This window comes from Xenopus laevis, chromosome 5L (assembly GCF_017654675.1).
Source record: "Xenopus laevis strain J_2021 chromosome 5L, Xenopus_laevis_v10.1, whole genome shotgun sequence".
Classification (NCBI taxonomy): Eukaryota; Metazoa; Chordata; class Amphibia; order Anura; family Pipidae; genus Xenopus; species Xenopus laevis.
In genome coordinates, this window is record NC_054379.1 from 87,177,979 (window position 1) to 87,197,693 (window position 19,715).

General features: G+C 37.1%; 1 protein-coding gene across 2 annotated transcripts in view; it reads right to left on the reverse strand.

Annotated features, from left to right (window-relative positions):
• fut9.L (fucosyltransferase 9 (alpha (1,3) fucosyltransferase) L homeolog) overlaps positions 1-16,554 on the reverse strand; it is a 97,843-nt gene extending 81,289 nt beyond the window's left edge. For both annotated transcript variants that reach the window (XM_041563015.1, XM_041563017.1), the window contains exon 1: positions 16,343-16,554. The gene's annotated coding sequence lies outside the window, so the exon portion shown is untranslated. The remainder of the gene's footprint in view (positions 1-16,342) is intronic.
• Between the last annotated feature and the right edge of the window lie 3,161 nt (positions 16,555-19,715).

Below are 19,715 nucleotides of genomic sequence, written 5' to 3' on the forward strand. Positions count from 1 at the left end.
GAATTTTTTGGAATTTTACGCAAAAAGTCAGAAATAATCGGGTTTTCAGTCTAATTTCAATGTAGACCACAGAAATTTCCAAATAGGATAGGAATCTCTCCCATTACCTTATATTCAACCTCGGCAGGTCTGAGATGCCATGTTTTGGGATTCAGCCTTTCAATCCTCTTGCTATAACAAATCTCTAAAAATTTGAGGGGTTTTTTTCCACTAAAATTCAGATTTTATATAGGGTTGCCACCTTTTCCGCCGGTGGTGACTGGATAGGGATCAGGGCCGTGATGTCGGTGGGGCATTGAAAGGCGGGATATGACGCTGCGTTCGGCGATGAGTCCTGCCCGGTTTTCCTTATTTGGAAAACTGCGCAGGAAGTTTTGACCCAGGCAGCTGTTCAAAATACAGGGCTGTCCGGGTCAAAACCAGACAGATGGCAACCCTAATTTTATAGTAAAAAAAACCTCAAATTTTTTGAGTTTTTGGTACTCGGACGCTAATAAATACCCCCCTTACAGTTAGGAACAGGGTAGCTCTAAAGTGAAAACACAGTGCCTGACACTGACAGAACCCATTAAAAATACAAATATGGTATATACAATATACATTGCTAGTGGTAAATCCATAAATAATTGACAGCCATCATACTGCATAGAAAAATGCTGCACAAACAGCATTGACAATAAAAAGCAGTATATAAATAACCTCTAATACAATTTTAAAGAACTAAAGCAATAGTACAGAATTACTTACCACTTAGGCATCACATAATTATTTTATAGGGTATTAAGAGAGCTAAGATAAAGAGCTAAAGGTATGATGAAAACAAAGCAACATTGCAAATAATTATATATTATAAATAATGACAGGCTTAGAGCACTCGCTCCCAATAACAATGTAGCACTGTAAGACCTCCAGCTTCTCTTGCTATGTAATGAATTACATTCATAATATCTTGCAGCTGATTTTAGCAATAAAAAGGTGCATTTCAGGTGTAAAAACCATTTTCACAATATAAATGGATTTTTATTTTTCTCATTTTGCTCTGCGGTTTTACTATCAAATCACACTTGGCCTTCACATTACATTGCTGTAAAAAGCTGAGCACTTGTTACTGGAGTCATTAAGGGTAAAATGCATACCTGGAAGAATTTGACCCATCTGAGTGAGTATTTTATAAATATACAGCACATAAACTGCAGACGTGATGCATAGCATATTACATTAAGTCATAAGTAGAATTTCAGATTGTACAAAACAAATATAAAAAACATTAAAAACAATTATTTCAGTTTGCTATGAGCCTTTATTTATTCCATAATAAATTCAGCATCTCTAGAGACAGATTGATGAATACTGATCTCTAGAACAACATGTCCATTTTTTTCTGCTAAAAACGGCATCATATGAACAAAACCCTCTGACAGGTAGACCATATTATAACATACATCTTCAATCAAAACTGTGTTTAAATAGGCCTTTCCTCCCGGGGTATCTGAAAAGGTTTCATTTCATTGGAACTAGAATGCATACATAAAATACCCCATTATCTTAATGAATGTACTTGGTTAGTATGGAGAAAAAGACAGGGTGATACACATGCCAAGAATACTGTAGTGTGGCTTTTGAATGAATCCTGAATGAATGAATTCTCCAGTACTGTAATTGTATTCTACAATGGAACGTCTATATACATTTGTAGATTAGAAGCCACAAGAGATGTGATATAGCACAGCACTGTGAGTAACGCTAGTGGCTGCTCCCATTTCTATTTAATGCTTGTGCACCTGTTGTTGTGTTTAAGGCCAAAGATGTTTATCAAGAATCCAGGGTTTTTCAATGCCTGGCAAAACTTGCATTTTCTTGAGCATTAAATGAAGTTATCAAATAAATTGTTGCCCCTTCCTCTACCTAATTGCTAGGTTTAACACACTTAATTTGTCTTCTTATACGTGTAACTTTGTTGTTAAAACTTCATATGAGCTCCTCAGTCTCGGCCATCTTTAGAGATGATTTGTCACAATGAGCTGAAGGGCTGAAAGGCTGAAGGCAAGTCAGGCGAATTGAAGGGAAAACAGACACAGATCAGCGCAGCCCAAGGATGAATTATACTCTTCTGCCAATCAGCTATAAGCAGTTGTGATTGGTTCACACATGCAGAGGGCGGGCATAAATGTTATAAAGGAGAAGGAAAGCTATGGAGGCATTTTATTGCCAATAGATTAGCCTCAATAGTGCAAGCTAGAATGCTATATTTATTCTGTAGAATGTTTTACCATACCTGAGTAAAAAGCTCTAGAAACTCTCTGTTTGTTTAGAATAGGAGCTGCAGTATTAACGTGGTGTGACATCACTTCCTGCCTGAGTCTCTCGCTGCTCTGGGCTCAGATTACAGTAGAGAAGGGAGGGGGCAGAGGAAGAGGAGCAAACTGAGCATCTCTTGCCCAGGGCAATGAGGTTTAAATTGAAGGCAGGAAGTCTGATACAGAAGCCCATGTGTACACAATAGAAGGAAAGAAATGCTGTATTTCTTTTGACAGGAGACTCAGAGCAGCACTACGTTGGGGGTTTACTGGTATATTTAGATGGACCTTTCTGATAAAGCTTACTTAGTTTTAACCTTTCCTTCTCCTTTAACGTATATGAGCAATCTTACTCACTGGGAGGAAGCGTGCACACGGGGTGGATGATCTGCGCATGCGTTTGACTCTTCGTCTTACTGATACAGCACAGCATATTATGTTTTTTTTTGTTGTGTTGCTTTTGTAAAGACTATAGAATTGGATCTAGTAAAGGGCATAGAAGTTAATTGAAATAGAAGCACTATTACACAGTATTCAGGCATGCCTTTCCAATAGACCAGCATTATTTTTTGCCTCTCCTTATCCTTCAAATATGTTGTGATCTCTTTTTTGCATTAATAAGCATCTCTAAAATAACTTTTAACAGGTTGTATTTTAAAGGCAGAGAAAGTCCAAACATACCTCATTGTCATACTTAAATGTCTATTTGTAAATATGTTGTAACTTGTAAATATGTTTTAAAACCATATTTGTACCAACAGTTTACTCAGATCTCTGGTTGACTAGGTTTAATCTTTGAGGATTTAGACAAGGGTTATGTCACTGGCGCCTTCATTTCTCTCATGTCATAAGCCTGCAAATGGTCCTATTGCAAGAGCTTCTTGTTGCTCTAGTGATGACTCAAGGGGCACATACACAGTACAAGCTATGCCGAAGTTGACAGCGCCTATACTAAGAAGGCAGCTCTGAGCTTTTAAAGATATTAACACTGTCTTTAACTGCTTTCGAAAACAATTTTGAAAACAAATAATATGTAGCAAATCAAGAGATTGAGGTAGGGGGAATGTATAAAACCAAAATTAAATTGTAAGGGTTTTAGAGGGCTATTCACTGCTTAAACACTCATGTTTTCTTTTTAGTTTGTTCCATGCAATTACTTTTACTGTCACCGTACAACCCTTCAGCCTCCTCTGTATTTATCCATCTCTACCTTTACTAAGCCAGACATCAAATTAGCCTCAATATATTGCTCATTTTTAAAGCTATTAGAGGAAGTCTTTCATGTATAATATCTTATACTGTCTTTTTCTACTTTCTCATTAAATAAAATGTAATCTTTCAAAAGGTGAATATTTAAATGATATTTTATTACTGTAAAATAAATCACTTGTGCATCGAAGTGAAATGCCAATTGTCAGTAGAGCAGCATCCAAAGTATTTTTCAAGCATGAACAGAAGGAAAATGACAATGCCATTGATTTAGCTGAAAACATACAAGAAAGGCCTTAGAATTTCATTGAGATTCATATTCTTGATGAATTCTCATTTACTTGATTAATAGTGTTCTGGAACCACTGATTACACCAAAGAACACCTTACAGACACAATTTGTGCCATTCAGATTTTCATGTAGTCTTTTACAAAATAAAACATGATAAATATTTCCCAATAATAACATGCATGCTTTGAAAACGTCTAACCACTACTTAAACTGTGGTTACTAGATTTATTATAGATTTTCACATATTTGATACATGTTTTTGTAGTATCCTCTTGAATATACTGGGTTTCTGTCCCTCAAGAAATCCGAAAACAGTGTTATCAACCAATGTTGTTTTAAGACTCCATCCATCAATTTTGATGGACTACATTAAATGGCATTAACCTTTTATTTATATGTCAGAATGCTGGAAATTTAGAGTATCCGTGTTTGGATGGAGCAACACATTTGTGGAAGGTTCTTTAGCAGTCCCTAAGCTGCAAAGGACACATTTGGTGATAGTTAGAGCAGTAACTGCAGACAGACACCCAAGACTGGTGTGTGGCTCCAGATATGCACTGGGGAGAAAGGAAAATTATAAAAATAAAAAAAAGGTGAACCGTCAGCTAATGAAAAGATAATGGAGGGATGGGTAAAGAATAAGATAAAGATTAAAAGATTCAAGAGGGCACGAATAGAGGAAAAGCAGGATAGAGAAATAAAAACCATGAGTCCAGAGGAAAAGAGTGGAAAATTGGAGAAGCAGAGAATAGAGCAGAAGCCATATTAATAGAACACTCCAGGGTAGACTAGAGCGTGCCTACTTCCTTCCATCTGGTGGGGTCAGGGGAAGCAGTCCAGCCCTGTATCCTTTCTGCCTGAAATAGGGAAAGTGGTAAGAACAAGGTCCTGCTGTAGCCTGCATCATCTACCGCTCCCTAAGAATGAAATGCAAGTTAGGACAAGTGTAGGGGTATGTGCCTATTCACTCCCAACCCTCGTGAATACGACAGACAGAATCTACTCATGGGGTAGCCACAGCTCTCAGCGCTCCATTTAAGCAACACCAGAAGGCAGAGTACAAGCACGCCAAAAGTGCTGACTGCAAATGTTCTTTGCACATTGTACACGGTTAAGTAAATCACTCCTTATAGGGCTCATTTATAAGTGCCATGTGCAAAGCGTAAATTCAAAAGCAAATGTTATCCCAAAATGCAACATTTATCTGATAAATCCCGCATCATTTTGTCCACCAGGATGAGTTGTGCTTAGGGATGGGCAAATTTTTTCGCCTTGTTTCGCTGAAAAAATAACGCCCATAGACTTGTATGGCGTTGTGCGTCAAAATAAAAAGATGTTTTTTTTTTACGCCCATAGACTTTAATGGGCGTCAGCGTCATTTCGCCGGCGGCGAATTTTTGGCTAAACGAAACGGGTCAAATACACCCATCCTGTGCTTAGTGCAAATGTGCCATTTCCAGAACTCCAGATATCTGAGACGTATACTTTAGTTGCAGTGCTGCTGCATGTTTTGACGCCAGCCACAGTGGGAATCCTGGAGATGTCGCAACATTTGAGTTGGCTATGTTGCACCATTGTTCTCCTGTTTCAATTGGCACACTGCACATGATTCATCCAGATTGCCGGGTAACACTGGTGCAAGGAGTGATTTTGAATCAATGTACATTTAATGAATGGCTTCAATTTACACAACTGTGATAATTTTAACCACGTACCCTTATGTTTTTCAGTAGAAAAAAGTAAGAGAAAAGCTAAAAAGGGGCCTGTGAGAGAGGGTAAGTGTGGAACATCTATAAATGTTATTGGGGTGCAGAGGGCTTATGGGTGGTGGTGGTGTTAAGAAAAGAAGACGTAGTTGGGCTCATTAAGGGTACCAGAGGTACAGACACTCAAATGTAAAGTGCTACTGGATTGAAGATAACAAGGGCAAAGTGTAGGCTCATAACAAGTTGGAGAGGAAAGTCAAAAATATTGCTTGTGACCCTACATAATGAATTACAGCAGTGAGTTCTAAATAAAGCATTCAGGGGTTATTTTCAGGCTTTTTGGGAGAAAACTCAAATTTTATGGGTTTTTACATTTTTTTTTATAGATTTATTAAAGTCAGATGGTGCAAAAAGCCAGAATCCCAAAACCAGCCATCACAGACCTGCCAAGGTTGTGTATTAGTCAATGGGAGAGGTCCCTATCATATTTGTAAGTTTCTGTGGTCTGTGCTGGACAAGGGCCACCATTAGAAATCAGGGGGCCCTGTACAACAAAATTTCGGCTTTTTGGGGAAAAGCCCATTGATACAATAGTTGCTAATACTCCAGAGATTCTGCTGAGAAATTTGTCAACTCAATGTTGCAAAATTGTAACAGTTTAGAGTCTGAATTACTGAGCTGCCAGACTCAAATATTATTATTTTATTATTAACATGTATTTATATAGCACCAACATATTTCGTAGCGCTGGTATCAGAGACAGGGACATTCAACTTTAAACTTAGATTTTGGAACAACAGTAAAAAATAAATAATGAAAAGTAATTGAAAAACGTCTTTATTTCTGGGGAACAATCTAATGATTTAAAAAAAAGTTTTGGTAGGTGAACAACCCCTTTAATAATGAACTTAATAATGATTAGGCAGTGACTAGAATAAGAAGGAAGATGTATAGGAATATCTAAATATTCATAGAAAACAAACAACAGTAATTCAGAAAAATGCTCAATTTTGCCATTAAATTTCAAATAAAAATATTTTCCCTTTACTATTTCACTAGAATATCTTATTTTGCACTGGAGAGACCATCTAATATTGTGCCCCCCTGCTTAGTATATAACACAATAATATTGCTAGATCATATAATTCTTTGGTGAACTTCTTGATTTTACTCCCAGAAATTCATGAATTGCATTGAGTAATTTGCAACTCACTTGCTTTTTCCAGCTTATTCCAATCTTTTTTGTGAGGAAAATATATCAGTGTTATGTGAATTAAAAGACACTGCTGGTACTGTATGAACTGCACCTGGAGCCATTAACACATTTTGTGTGTAGTCAGCTGCTTTATGATGTATTTTTAGTTGCAAAGATCATAAATATATATGGGGATCTGATAGAGGGGACATAAGTATGTGACACAGGTAGTGGTATGTGACAGGGAAAAATAACATGATTTTGATCTTTTCAGTGGAAAGATGATTAATGCCATTCCTCCTCCATAATATATGCTATTGTTTCAGGGTATTGTTTAGGTTTGAATATTGTATACTTCTGTGCAATGTTTTAGTAACTTGCCTGCCAAAAGAACTAGTTGTAAAACCTGCCAAAATAGTGTTTCAGCCTATGGGGGACGTCCTACAATCAATTTGGAGTAGTTTGGTGGACTCCTGAAAATCTATTTTTTTTCAGAGATAAGACTCCCATGAACTTGAAATTCGACCCTTGATAAATCTGCCCTTAAATATTTGATAGAGTTATTATGTTATGTTTTTATTTTGTAACACTGTAATATTAACATTAACATTAAAGATCAGTGATGTAGCCAAATATAGAGGTTTGGGAGGTATGAAGTTGAAAAACTGACGTCTAATTTGAACAAAAAGAACTGGAATGGAAGGGTTTCACATTCTCTATTATCTAGTTTTTCTGGCATGCCTAAACTAGGATTTGTAAAGAGGATTGGTACCTTAATTTAAATAAATAAAGAAAACTGTCAAATCATTTTGACATGTTGTTGATAATGACTTATGAAGTGTTTATATATCAGCAGTTCCCTTCCATTATAATTGTTATAAGTGTATACCATTAACTGCCCCAATTGCTGTGAGATAATACCAAAAGGGGGCATAGCCTACCTAGAAGGTTTAGCCACGGCTAGACTAATTGAGTGGTGTGGATCGCTAACTGACAAACTGGGTAGATATAAACCTTTAAGCACCTTTAAAACAATTGCTTCTGAATGATACCTTTAATATCTCAGCACAGTATATCATTCCAAAGACAGATAGAGCTGGTTTATGGCATGTGCCACACAGACATAACTGATTTTTTCCACTGATGTATTTTTGTAATTATTCAAGACTTCTTAGGGTCAAGCAGTGATCTCAAGACCGCTATGGAAGTTAAAGGGTTAGTTCGCCTTTGAGATAACTTTTAGTATGATGTAGAGAGTGGTATCATGAAACAATTCGCAATTGTTTTTCATTTTTTTTTTAATTATTTGTGGTTTTTGAGTTTCGTTTTTTATTCAGCAGCTCTTCAGTTTGCAATTTCAGCTATTTGGTTGCTATAGTCTAAAATACCGAGCACCATGCATTGATTTGAAAAGGAGACTGGAATATGAATAGGAGATGGCCTAAATAGACAGATAAATAGTAACAAGTACCAATAACAATAAGGGGATTATTTACTAAACTCTGAATGCAAAAATCACAAAAAAAATTTTTTTATATAAAATCTGACTTTTAAAAAAAATCACTGCGGATGGAACAGTCAGAATCTGAAAATCTGGCATCTCAGACCTGTCGAGGTTGCATATAAGTCAATGGGAGAAGTCCCAATGATTTTTTGATGTGCGCTGGGTTTTTGTGCAATACCCTGAAGTTTTCTGAGTTTTCAGATGAAAATTCTGAAAAATCGTGAAATTCGTGAAAACTGGATGAAAAAATCGTGAAAATCCCGCAAAACACATTTTCGGGAAAATGTAACAATAAATAACCGTAAAAAACCCGAGCGGATATGATTGGAGTTTGTAGTAGAAAATATTGAGAAAAATTCGGACTTTGATAAATAACCCCATAAATGTGTATCCTTACAGGGCATTGGCTTGGAAAACTGGAAAGAAGGCAAATAATAAAAAGAACTTTTGCCAAGTTTCTTAGAACTGGTCATTCTATAACATACTAAAAGCTAACTTGAAGGTGACCCACCCATTAATGTATGCAAGACTACTTAAGGATCCCATTATAATCATGCAAGAAAATTCACCAGTGAGTATTCTACTGAACAAACTGAACTGCTGTCGTCCTTAATGGATGTGGACATGGCCTGAATTATCTTATAATTACATTTTTAAATATGTTTTATTATGTCCACCTGCCGAATGTATTTAGGTATTTCCAAGATTTAACTGTAGACAGTTGGCCAATATAACAACAGATGGCACTGTTACAAAATTCATTATATCTGCAGTTTAAAAATACTCTAAAACTGTATACATTTTGGAAGCAAAGGGAATGAAATAATGTCATTTGCAAAAGTGTTTGGAAGAGGACTCTGAGAAATGTTACGTTAAGTTGTTTTCAGTATTGACATTTCCTACCTTCAATATATAAAATATATATTGTTTTTAAACTTCACTTTGGAGAGGGGCACAATGGTATATTTTCAACCGTAGAATTCTAAAAATGAGATGTGAACTTCCTCTATAACAAAAAGCCCTTGGCTTCGAATTGATGAGAATATATTTCCTGGTATTGGTATTTATTTATACATAAAACAGTTATAGAAATCTATATTCATGTAGTTGCTGAATTTGGTAGTGTGTTAGATCTTCACTGAACCATCTTTCTGCAATACATTCTTTTTATTGATAGCACTGATGTGCTGTTTGTCGTGTCTTTCTATATAAAGCATCCAACATATGTTGTGCTAATACTGTGTATAACATTTTCAATAGTAAACACAACATTTCTCTGATGGCAGTACAGTAATACAGTCAACAGATAATTTAAAGAGGTACATTTGTTAAAAGGAATAGACAAAATTCTTAACTGAATTCCATGTATTTTATAAAGGTATGGCTCTGCTTATAAATGCACATATCATTCTACTTTATATCTATATTTTGATAGCTGAGTCTCTAGAGCAACGGGAGAAACTCAGCACATCAGTGTTGAACATATCAAGTGAATCAGACTCATGATGTTTAAACCAAGCAACAAGAAACAGCTTCAGGGAAAGGAACATGATTGCATGTTGAAGTGTACTGACAGGAGAGGGAGATATATAAATGGAGAGCTTCTTAAAGAAAAGATCTCAGACTGAATCTAAATGCCAAGCATGTACATGTTCTGAGCATAACAAAGCTGATAATTACAACTATATGATAGGACTTTCATTTGGAAACTGCATGTACTGTTGTAAAGTCCAAATTCTAGTATGTATACCAATATATAACCTGAGTGTTCACAACTACAAAAAATGGAATGCTTAAAAGTGGATAATGTTTCCATTTTGAGTAGTATTGAAGGGAAGGGATTTATAATTTTTTTCAATAAAAGCTTGAAAATAAGGTAGAACCATTGATAAACAATTTAAAGCTTCCAACTTTTGTTGCAGGAGCATAGAACAAGGACCCAGATTTACAAAGATCAGCTCAGATTTTCATTGGAGAATTACTTTGCATTTTAATGCAGCAGTGGGCTATAACTGGGAAAAAGTTTTACTAGAAATGAATATGGCTAAAAATGCAATATTTTATATATTGAACGTAGTGAACCAATCTAAAGGCTCAGCATCGCTATAGTAGTAATGATCCAGGCCTTCAAAGTTGTCACAGGAGTTTCCCATCTTGGATTTTGTTAGGAGTGTCAGTGACACTGCACATGCTCAGTGTGGTTTGAGCAGCTGTTGAGAAGATAAGCTTAGGGGTTGTTGCAAATCTTCAAGCAGAAAATGAGGCGTGTCTGTCATATAAACTGATGCTACAGGGCTGATTATTAAATTCTGATGAAAATTGTGCTGGTTTCTGAGCTGCCATGCACCAATATTAATCAGCCCCTGAGCAGGTGTGTGGGGGCCCTGGGGCAGCAGCCCCGGTAGGCCATGGACACCGAGTCTGATGATGAGTACAGTGCAGTGCAGTAGGGTTTAGTGTCTCTTTAAATCTGCATGATTCCTCACCAAAGAGCATTTTAAACTAAATTATACATGCAAGGAGATTTAATAATCAAATTTATGAACACTGCATAAATCAACTGACTGTGAATTAACACTGTGAGACACTATGCAGTTTTTTGTAAACAAATCTATATAGAGCTTTTCCTAGAACTACAATTTTGTAAACAAACCTATATAGAGGCGATCGGACCACGCAGCCTAGGGGCGCCTGCCTGAGGAATCTGGCCCTGACAATCATATAAAATCAAAAAGAGAGAGTGAACTGTAAACAGGCAGGATTCTCACACTTATCACCGATGTGCTGGACCAGCAGCATCTAGAAAACATAGAATCATACACTGTTGCTTTAGGAACCCATCTCTGTTGCAGCAACCATCATACTGTAGCCCTTAAAAAATGCTGCAAATGTCTGGAAACTGTAGTCCAGCAAGATTTTTTTGGCATGCACTGCTATGTGAGCTTTATGCCCTTTTTAAAGGGGACATATACCTTCTCTAAAACTGACAGAACACAGTTGTACCACTATATTTACCTACGTTTTGCTTGATTACATACTTCAGCATAATGGCATGCTGTGAACTGCAGGTCATCAACATAATTGTTGTATTATTAAGGAGAATGTAAATCCGCCGTTCCGCTTGTCCCTCTGCAGGTCGTGTTTTAAATAGGCAGCCAAACATAATTATATCCACAAGAGGTCTTACCAATGAAAATATTCATTCTAAACACACAATATTCAAAATTCAAACACAGGCATACCTCAAATGTTTAATTTAAAAAAAAATTAAAATACTTAAATAATTAAAATATACGTTTCTGCCGTCAAACTCAAAAAATTGTGAAATTTTGGGTTCTCATTAAAGATCAGAAGGGAGAACATACCATTTATTTGTATATTGCTAAAAAAAAAAACCTGTATTTTATTAGTGCTTCCAGCTCTGGCACAGAGAGCAAAAAGACAGATTTACACAGATTTACACAGATTACGTGGGATAGTCATTGCAGGTTTCTCCTGCTTTAATTGGGGAAAAAAAGTTTAATTGAGCAATAGTGGAGTTAAAAATACAACTTTGATGTTGCTGGACTAAAGTTCTCAGGATGATTTAACCCTTGATAATATGTCGGAGAGGAGTATGGTGTTATGAGCGTTTGAATGGCCATGTGACGTATGATAATAAAATTGGCATATATGCTGGGGCAGGGAAAGTGATTGCTGTATGTAGAATGTTAATGCTGTATAAATTAAATACAGTGGTAATAATAGTTATAATGCATAAATAGACTAAATTGCATGTGGTCATAGAAAATATTTAAAATCAAAGAATATCATTTTATTATTGACTATATCACTGTGTAAATGTATTACCTTCAGATGAACTGAATGTGCAAAAGAAGCTAAGGCTTCTGTTCTTGATAATCTGACTCTCTGTATATGTAGGTGTATCTCATTTCAGAAGATCGTGTCAGCTGAACAAACCCTATTTTAATATGTTGTAAGGAAATGATAAAGTTTCCTATTTAAAATTAATCTAATTCCCTAGCAGATAGAATGAGCCTAATGATACCCTAATACAACCTGGTGTATTGATGCTTTCTGGGCTGAAAGCTCAGTCCAACTGGATCTATAAATGCATCAGATTGTTTCATCAGAATTGACTGAAGCCCAATAGCTATGAGAATGGGTCCACATAGAAAATATGTTTTATATTCTTACAAAATAGAGCCCTCAGACCATTTCTATTTATTTGAGTTTGTTTCTTTTCAGTTTTAACAGTTGTTTTTGTCCATAACTACAAACTTGCCTTGGCTTTATTAATATAATACTAGTGTGCTTAAAATGGTGGTGTAAAAAAAAGATTTACATTATGCAGTATTAAAAGGAATATTGTATGACGATTTCTAAAAATCTTTAAAATGGTTGTATTTAAAATGAATGTAATATTCTCATATATTGAGGCCACCTTATCTGAGTGTTTTTCAGTGTGCAAGTAGCATAAAGGCGCTGCATGCTTTATATATATCACAGGCATGTCTTTGTTGTCTAAGATTATACAGGTACAGGTATGGGACCTGTTAAACAGAATTCTCGGGACCTTGGGTTTTCCAGATAAGGGATCTTTCTATAATTTGGATCTCCATACCTTAAGGGGCAGATTTATCAAGGGTCGAATTTCGAAGTGGTAAAACTTCGAAATTCGACCATCGAATTGAAAAAATTCGATAGTCGAAGTTTTTTATTGATTAAATTTAGTGGTTTTCGAACAATTTAATCGATCGATCAAACGATTTTCCAAAAAAAAAAATTGACTTCTAAAAACTATAGGTTCTAGGAGGTCCCTAACATAGCAATTCGGCAGGTTTAAGGTGGCGAAGTGTCGAAGTTTTTTAAAGAGACAGTACGATATTCGAAATGGTCGATTAGTCGAAGTATTTTCACTTTGAATCGAAGTCGAAGTCGAATTTGGCCTATTCGATGGTCGAAGTATCCAAAAATGACTTTGAAGTTTTGAATTCGAAAATTCACTTCGAATTCACTTCGAATTCACTTCGACCCTTAAGTCTTTTTAAATCATTCTTTAAATTTGTAATTATTTGTTTAAAATGGGATCTATGGGAGAAGGCCATAATGTAATTTGGAGTTTTCTGGGTAACATGTTTCCGGATGAAGGGTGCGATATCTGTACAGGATCCATTATCTGAAAACCTGTTATCCAGAAAGCTCTGAATTATGGGAAGTCAGATAGACTTTAATCAAATAATTAAAAATTTTAAAAAATGTTTTCTTTTTCTCTGTAATAATAAAACAGTGTCTTGTACTTGATCCCAACTAAAGTATAACAGCGGTGTTGGTGATAGAATAATCCCTTTGGGCTTATTTAATGTTTAAATGATTTTTATCAGACTTAAGGTATGAGATCCAATAACAGAAAGATCCCTGATCCGGAAGGCCACAGGTCTCATAGAAAGTAACATTGTAACATAGTAAGTTAGGTTGAAAAAAGACACACGTCCATTCAAAGTCCAAAGTTCAACCTTTTAACTTTTTTTTAACCTGCCTAACTGCTAGTTGATCCAGAGGAAGGCACAAAACCCATTTGAGGCTTCTCCTATTTGCCTCAGAGGGCATTCTGGATAACAGATCCCATACTTGTAGTTGGAAGGCTATAGTTGAAAAGCTGCAGGTGGGGCATCCTACAATAAGGTAGAAATTCTAGGAAACAAAATGTTAACATTCAGCATCAATAGCATTTAACAATTTACTGATAACAGTACAGAGCCTTGAACATTTGCCTAGTGTATACACAACTCTAGTGATCTAGTAAATATTCTCCTGTACTTTCTGCTGTCTCTCTTAGAATAGTTTGTCTCCTGTGATGGTTATATAAAGGATCTGCAGGATATAAAGGTGAGGCACTTTACTTTAACAGAATGAACTGTCATCAGTATTTTTGTTTTTGTTTTCACTGGCAGGAAAAAAACACAAAACCCATTAGATGTGTGCACATTTTAGGTCCTGAGTATGCTGAACATTTTAGTCCTGCTGAACATTTGTATATACAGTATGTATATTTTTATTTATATAGAGCTACATACTGTGTGTATATATATATATATATATATATATATATTTATATATATATATATATATATATATATATATATATATATATATATATATACGCAACAGCAGAGTAAATTAACAGAACAAACAGGGGGTCATTACAATAATAAATACATTACAAATACAATTACATTAAAGATTAAGAGCTAACTGTCAAAGAGAAAAGAGGAAGGAGGCCCCTGCCCCATAGAGCTTACAATTTAAGTCTGCCTATGTTGTTGTATTTTGTTAACTGTTTATGCTTCGCTGCCATCTTGGACTAGGAGAAATGAAACGCATGAATGCGAGTAGCCTAGTAAAAGATAGACTTGAGACTTGGTCATTGTGTTGCTAAATAAGTTGTGCTGCTTGGTACTTACAGTCCCATAACAATGAGCGCACAAAAATAAACAAAGGAGTCATTTAAACATGGTCAAACATTTCTTGGCTGCAGGGGGAATCTGAACGTACTTTAGATGCAAAGCGACAGCTATGTATCTTTTTGCCCTGCTTTCTTATTCAGAGCTGCACAGAACTGCACTTAGCAGAAGAATTCTAGCCAAATGGTACTTAATAGCAAAATGACACTTTATACAATACATTTTAGATGAAGGTGTACCTTGGCTGGTGAGGCACATATCTAAAGATTTCCATTTGGTGTCTGCAGGGGGATGTGTGTGCCAGAGAGTAACCCTCCAAACTGCATTGCATGGGTTTTCTGTAACTCCTTTGCCCATCTCAATAAAGAAGAGGGTGTTTTGTAAATTATGAGGCTGTTTCTTTTAATAACAGCAGAACCCCCATTTTACGTTTTTAAGGGGATCAGAAAAAAATGGTGTAAAATCCAGGTAAAATGTAAAATCAGGGAAATGTATTATGCATAATATATAGGTTGGACCCCAAAACAACAATGTAAAATGAGGACAAACGTAAAATCAGGGGATGTAAAATGTATGTACATGTATGTACAAGTATGTCTATGCCCATGTGATGCTCTGCTGTCAGCATTTGCTAATCAGTCCTTGTACATAGAGGCAAAGTCAGTCACCTTGGACCTATACTGTACATGGCTATCCCTGGAAAGAAAAGCACAAGCCACTCTCCATTCTGCATGAAATACGCTACACAAAAAGCAAACAGTCACATTACTGGGTTCCATCACAGGCAGGTCCAGCTATCACAGGTTAAATTGGGCGTAATGGAATAGAATTCAATGCCACCACAACATTTGACAAAAACCAACCTGGGCATCTTCTATTGCTGTATACCTTGAATGCAGACAACTATATGGAACACTGCCTGAGGGAACATCTCCCAAGGCTACAGCCTACAGGTCCTTTACTTAGGAATATTTTATGGGACGTGGAGGCTTGTTGTATTGTGGCAGAGCAGCATGAGACTGATTGGTGCTGGGATGAGCTTCTGTGGGTAAACAGAGGATTGTATGAATGGGCACTGCTGCATGGCAGATTTCCTATAGACAGACACCTGCATGTCAGTGATGCCCTTTATCTATTTCTCAAGCCCCTTCTCCTCACCTTACAAGTTCTAGTTTGACAAACGCTGGACCAATTCCGGATGTAATAATATCCTGTATACATGTAATATTATATGATGTTATGATGCCAACCTGCTCCTGCTTCCCTGCATCCCCACTGAATATAAGAACTGCTTGTTTGGCTTAAATACCTGAACCCCCAAACAGGATTAACCCCTGGCCTCCTCCTTCCATAAAAAGCTTTGGATGCAGAATGAGAAATGTGAATGTAGAAAGCGAGGCAGAACTAGGGAGGCAATGACATGAGTCTCTGGAGCTTCTATGCAAGAGAATAAAGCGGCTCATATTAACACTGCCAGTCTCCACTATATAATAAATCGCACAGCATCCATTATTACATCTCATCCCTGCACCTGCGAATGCTACTGACAAACTACAACACACAAATATAGAATCTATTGCAGATCGCTTTGGAATGCGTGGCACTTGACATTGAAAGAAATCGCTAGTGGGAAAGACGCGGAGCTAGCATTACAGACAGTCGCATCGCCTCTTACTTGTAAATGCGGCTGGAGGGAAGCAGTGTGGGCAGCAGTAGCAGCAGCTGTAGGTAAGTCCTTGCTAAGCGCGGGGCACGATGCTGCGGGGCTGTGCGCTCCCGGGGATCGGAGCTGCCTCCATCTCTCCCAGATCCCGTCCAACACTGAGAGGCTGCAGCTCTGTTCAAAGCTTTAGGGATGGAGCGCGGTACCAGGAGAGGAGGTGCGAATTAAATGGGGGCGCGCATTGCGAGCGAATCCAAAAGGAACGCGCGTAACCCCTATTCTGGCTGCCGGGAGCGCGCATCTGCGGGGGTTCTTTTCCCTTGTCCTTCCTTGGCGCTGCCTCTCTTTTAGGTGCTGGGATTCACCATCTCATTGAGATCACACAACAGTCTCATATGATAAAATGTACTAGACTGCTCTGCACAAGTTCAGCCAGTAGGGCTCTCAATGAAAGGCAGCCTAGAATGCCCAAAGCACAGGTAGAATAATGAATTCTTTATTCATGTGTGGACTCTCTCTCTCTCTCTCTCTCTCTCTCTCCACATTATTAAAAACATATATGCAGTTATGAATCCCTTATCTGGAAACCCTTTTATTCAGAAATCTCTGAATTACGAAAAAGGCCATCTCCCATAGATTCCATTTTATCCAAATAATCCAATTTTTGTCAAAAAATTATTCCCTTTTTCTCTGTAATAATAAATCAGTACCTTGTACTTGATCCAAACTAACATATGGTGCATCCTTATTGTAAGCAAAACAATCCTGTTGGGCTTATTTAATTTTACATTATTTTCTAGTAGACTTAAGGCATGACAATCCAAATTATGGAAAGATCCCTTATCCAGAAAACCGGCAGGTTGGGTAATATACTGCCTAGCACCTGATCCTAAAGGATAATACACAGAGGTTGAGCTAGGGTTTCCACCTACCCGGTTTTGACCTGGACAGCCCAGTTTTTTTCCTAATATGGAAAACCCAGGCAGGATTTTCTATAATTGACGCACAACCAGCCAATTTACAATTGCTGTGTCATAGCCCTGCTCCTGATATCACGGCCCCGCCCCTGTGCATCACGGCCCGCCCCCTGCCCGGATACCACAGGGCAAAAAGGTGGCAACCCTAGTTTGAGCACTTCATTATTGTGTGGAACTATTTCATTTATGTAAACAGGCCCAGACTGTCAGTCTGTGGGTTCTGACAAATGCCAGAGGGGCTGCTGTAAGATGCCATAGACAGTCACAATTTATTTTGCCTCTGGGGGACTGTTTGGGCCTCTGTGTACTTGAAATCCCAGGGCCTATTTTGAATCCCAGTCCAGACCTGTATGTAAATCACTGGAAAGATAAACCAGTTAGACTGAGTTAGGTATGGGCAACTGCTTATTTTTATGAAAATCAGAGCATGTAAAATAGAAACTTTAAACCTTTCTAAGAAACATAAGTCAACACAGCTTTAGCTAAAACCTTATAGAACACATTGTTTTTTTCTTTTATTTGAATTATAATTAGGAAAATCACCCTAAAATCATAGCAAAGCCCTTAAATGAACTTGTTTGTGTAAAATATTAAAGCACCTTTTCTTCGCCAGCTCCTTTTCTCTTTTGTTTCTTTTTTATTTTGTGATCTAGGAATAGTTCCTTAGTCATTGGGGGATGACAGTCTGTTACAGAATGAAAGCAGAGAAACCTTTGCACAAAAAAACTATTTTTATTCACAGGCATGCTGTTTTACATAGGCAAAATGAGCTAAAAAGGGTTGCAGAGTTTTTTTTCTCCCTATAAAAGAATGCATTCCCTCTCAGTTTCAGCAGCTACTGCATTTATAATCTGGATCAGTTGGATTTCTTTCATTATATACAGACAGTATTAGGCATATTAGTAAGAGTTGATGTATTCTTAGTATCAAGGTGCTTGTGGGATAAAAGAAAAAGAAAATGTTAGCCAGTGTAAGATTTAGAGTTATACTTGTGGTACACACTCAAGCTGAATGTCAAGACATTTGTTTTTTCACAAGGTCTTTTAGGGTTTTGGTAATCATTAGAAACTTTAGTGCAGAATATGATATCTTGATATAAAGGCAGTGCTTGATGGGAAACTACAGTGCTCATTGCTGTTAAATTTTTTACATCATTTTGACTTTTTTATCTGTCTTGATGTGAAATCCCTTTTCCTGGATTTGTATAATCTACAAATGGATTCAGCATTGTGCAAAAATTTAAGGCATCCTGACCCAAATACGTACTGTACATAGCTCAATATGTTATAAATCAAATCCCTACAAAGCATCATTGCTGTTACACATGCAGCTAACACATATTGTTCAAATTTGCAAATTTTACTATTGTAGATTTCTACTTTCCTAATAAACGTAACTGCTGTCTCTTGTACAGATTGCACTCCTTATCCCTATATAACCTTCATCTTTGGGAGATAGATAATGCTGGCCACCAGTTGCTCTGATCATTCTCAAGCCCTTGACATGAAAATGTTGGCAAGCCAGACATAAAAGCCTACACAATGTTACACTTGGCAAGCAGTAAAATGTTTGTAGTTGTCTCTATTATATATATTTATATATATGTAAAACTATAATCTCCTGGACCCCACCATTACAAACCCAACAGTCTTATGATTAATCTGTCCACTTGGAGTAAGGTTCTTAGTGGGGTCCCCCAGGGCTCAGTATTGGGTCCACTTTTATTTAACTTGTTCATTAATGACTTAGGGGAGGGTGTTGTAAGTAATGTATCAGTGTTTGCAGATGACACAAAATTATCCAGCCCAATTAATTCCATCCAGGATGTGGCACTTGCAACAGGATCTTGACAAACTGACAATCTGGGCAGCTAAGTGGCAAATGAGATTCAATGTTGATAAATGTAAAGTCATGCACCTGGGATGTAAAAATATCCAAGCCACTTATACCCTTAATGGGACTGCACTAGGCAAATCCATTATGGAAAAGGACCTTGGAGTCCTTGTAGATAATAAACTTGCTGTAGCAAGCAATGCCAGTCGGCAGCATCAAGGGCAAATAAGGTCTTGAGCTGTATTAAAAGGGGCATAGAGTCAAGGGAGGAGGGGGTCATTCTTCCACTGTATAGAGCACTTGTAAGGCCCCATCTAGAATATGCCATACAATTTTGGTCTCCATCATGCAAACAGGACATTATTGTATTAGAGAGGGTACAGAGAAGGGCAACTAAGCTGGTAAAAGGTATTGAAAATCTTAGCTATGAGGAAAGACTGGCCAAATTGGGGATGTTCACACTGGAGAAGAGGCGCTTAAGGGGTGATATGATGACTACAGTATGTATAAATATATAAGGGGATCATATAATAATCTCTCTAATGCTTTATTTACCAGTAGGTCTTTCCAGCTGA